The sequence below is a fragment of the Hordeum vulgare genome, chromosome 4H, assembly GCF_904849725.1.
Source record: "Hordeum vulgare subsp. vulgare chromosome 4H, MorexV3_pseudomolecules_assembly, whole genome shotgun sequence".
Lineage (NCBI taxonomy): Eukaryota > Viridiplantae > Streptophyta > Magnoliopsida > Poales > Poaceae > Hordeum > Hordeum vulgare.
The window spans coordinates 592,189,340-592,192,324 of record NC_058521.1 but is presented as its reverse complement, the minus strand read 5'-3'; the positions used below and the strand labels follow the sequence as shown (position 1 = coordinate 592,192,324).

The 2,985-nt window shown below is 52.7% G+C and overlaps 1 pseudogene; it reads left to right on the top strand.

Moving 5' to 3' along the window:
* Window positions 1-1,054: 1,054 nt before the first annotated feature.
* Window positions 1,055-2,985, top strand: LOC123450859 (annotated as a pseudogene).

Sequence of the window (2,985 nt, the reverse complement as noted above, 5' to 3'; positions counted from 1 at the left end):
TTCCGAAATGGTCCGGAAACGAAGATTGATATATAGAATGACCTCATTTGATTACCGGAAGGTTTTCGGAGTTACCGGGAATGTACCGGGAATGACGAATGGGTTCCGGGAGTTCACCGGGGGCAACCCACCCCGGGGAAGCCCATAGGCCTTGAGGGTGGCGCACCAGCCCTTAGTGGGCTGGCGGGACAGCCCAAAAGGGCCCTATGCGCATTGGAAGAAAAATCAAAGAGAAAATAAAAAAAAGGAGGAGGTGGGAAAGGAAAGAAGGACTCCACCCACCAAACCAAGTAGGACTCGGTTTGGGGTGGAGTCCTTCCCCCCTTTGGCTCGTCCGACCCCCTTGGGGCTCCTTGAGCGCCAAGGCAAGGTCCCCCCTCTCCCACCTATATATACGGAGGTTTTAAGGCTGATTTGAGACGACTTTTCCACGGCAGCCCGACCACATACCTCCACGGTTTTTCCTCTAGATCGCGTTTCTGCGGAGCTCGGGCGGAGCCCTGCTCAGACAAGGTCATCACCAACCTCCGGAGCGCCGTCACGCTGCCAGAGAACTCTTCTACCTCTCCGTCTCTCTTGCTAGATCAAGAAGGCCGAGATCATCGTCGAGCTGTACGTGTGCTGAACGCGGAGGTGCCGTCCGTTCGGTACTAGATCGTGGGACTGATCGCGGGATTGTTCGCGGGGCGGATCGAGGGACGTGAGGACGTTCCACTACATCAACCGCGTTCACTAACGCTTCTGCTGTACGGTCTACAAAGGTACATAGATCACTCATCCCCTCTCGTAGATGGACATCACCATGATAGGTCTTCGTGCGCGTAGGAAATTTTTTGTTTCCCATGCGACGTTCCCCAACAAAACCGTTTCTCTTGATGTGACTGGAAGGTGACCCCTTGCTAGTCCGTCCATACGTTTCGGACATCTCCCAGCAAAACCGGCTTTGTTTTCGCATGTGTCTTATAAGAGCGAAAATGCTAGACCTACTAAAGCCTACATAAGTTATTAAACCTTCCAACTAATTTAAACATGCCCCCCTGATTTTCAGGGGTGGATGGGCCTCATCATCCTCTTAATCCAATCAGTTATTGCCAAGTCAGACTATCACGTAAACGTACGTAAACATTTACGTAGATGTAGCATTCCTCCTTATAAGAGGGATTTGATTTGCAGCTTCGACAATCAAAAGGACGTGGAATAACATATAAGTTCTAAACACAGTCCGGACGAAAAATCAAGCAGATGGTATCATGGCAATTTTCCCCTTTCACATAAGGTGTATGTCACAATGCCGCAAGTATTCACATGAACACTTCGAACCACTCCCTCGTCCCATAATATAAGAGCGCGTTTTTTACATCTCTACTATTAAAGCAGGATGTGCCGTCGTGATGGTTCAACCTCCACGATGATTCGACCTCCCAGCGATCGATCCCATCTCTCGATCCCACCTCGCAAGAAAGAAAAAAACCATCGTACGATCCCACCTTTCCTTCGTTCGACCTCCTCTTCCCACGCCCACGTAAAGAAAAACGGTAAGAAAGAAAAAAAAAACTTCGTCGACCTCCTCCTCCGACGTCAAACGTCCCTCTCCCAGTCTCCCCCACCTCTCGCCCCAGATCTGTCCTCTCTCTCGATCTCATGAGAAAAATCTCCGCCGCCGCCACCACACGCAGATGAACTGCCCACGCCCAAGGTGCCCGTCGTCGAGGCTGAGGTGGAGCGCGCGGCCGCGTCAGCCGAGGTAGTGACGGTGGAGGAGTGGAGGACCTGCTGCCCCTGCTGATCCCTTCGGCGATGCAGCGGGCGCGCCCCCCGATCTCGCGGTTCTCAGTGGGCGCCGTTGGGCTTGGCGAGAGCGGACGCGTCTACGCCGGCGTGAACCTCGATTTCCTGGGCGCTCCTCTCTCCCAGGCGGTCCACGCCGAGCAGTTCCTCATCGCCAACGCCGCTGCCGTCGGGGAGCCCACGCTCCGCGTCATCGTCGTCTCCCACATGCCCTGCGGCCACTGCCGGCAGTTCCTACAGGAGATCCGCGGCGCCGCCGGGATCCGCATCCTGGTGACCTCCGATGCCGCCGACGGCTGCGCGGCCGAGTGGCGCACGCTGGCGTCACTCCTGCCCCGCCCCTTCGGCCCCCACGACCTCCTCCCCAAGGACGCCCCCTCGTCCTCGAGCCACACGACAACCGCCTCAGCGATCCCGTCGGCGACCTAGAGGGGCGCCTGAAGGACGCCGCGAAGGCTGCGGCGCGCGCGGCACACGCGCCGTACAACGGGTGCCCGTCGGGGTTCGCGGTGGTGTAAGAGTACTACTAATAGGCAGAAGTATCAACCCCTATCTCTAGATCATCCTCTATGCCTATGTATAAAAATTCAGAGTCCCAAGAGCTGATTAGAGACATAATTGAATATTGTCGTGTATTGTCATTGAGTGCATTAATTTTTCAACTCATTATACTGATTTCTTTCTTGTTCTTTGGCAGCCTCACTGCACACCAAGTCCAATGAGATGGAATCTGCTATTCAATCAGGAAGGCTGCCTGAACGAAGATGGAATGACAAAAAAATACAGTGTGGTAAGCTATGTCTCCAAACAGAGCAGATGAGAGCTATAGTCTTTACAAGTTGTAGTGTAAAGATTTCTTTCGTAGTGCAATTATTCTGGGCAGTGTTAGATAATTAGTAATGTTTGCAGCTGGTCATTGCTATAGTGGAGATGTCTGCAAAGACCAAGGTTGTCAAGCCAACGAGCTCGATTCTGCCAGGCCTCATAATTTGACCTCTCCCTTGATCATTTCCTCGTGTGTTTTCAGCTTTGCATTGGGCGTGGTATGCATGTAAAGCTAGATGAGATCTACACTGCAGTAAAATACGCCTATAAATCATTTGTGATGATGTGCAGATGAAAGAAAGAGTTGAGAAGCTAGAGAGATGGACGAACAAGGAGAAGCTGAAAGAACAGAAGAAGGTGGAGCACATATAG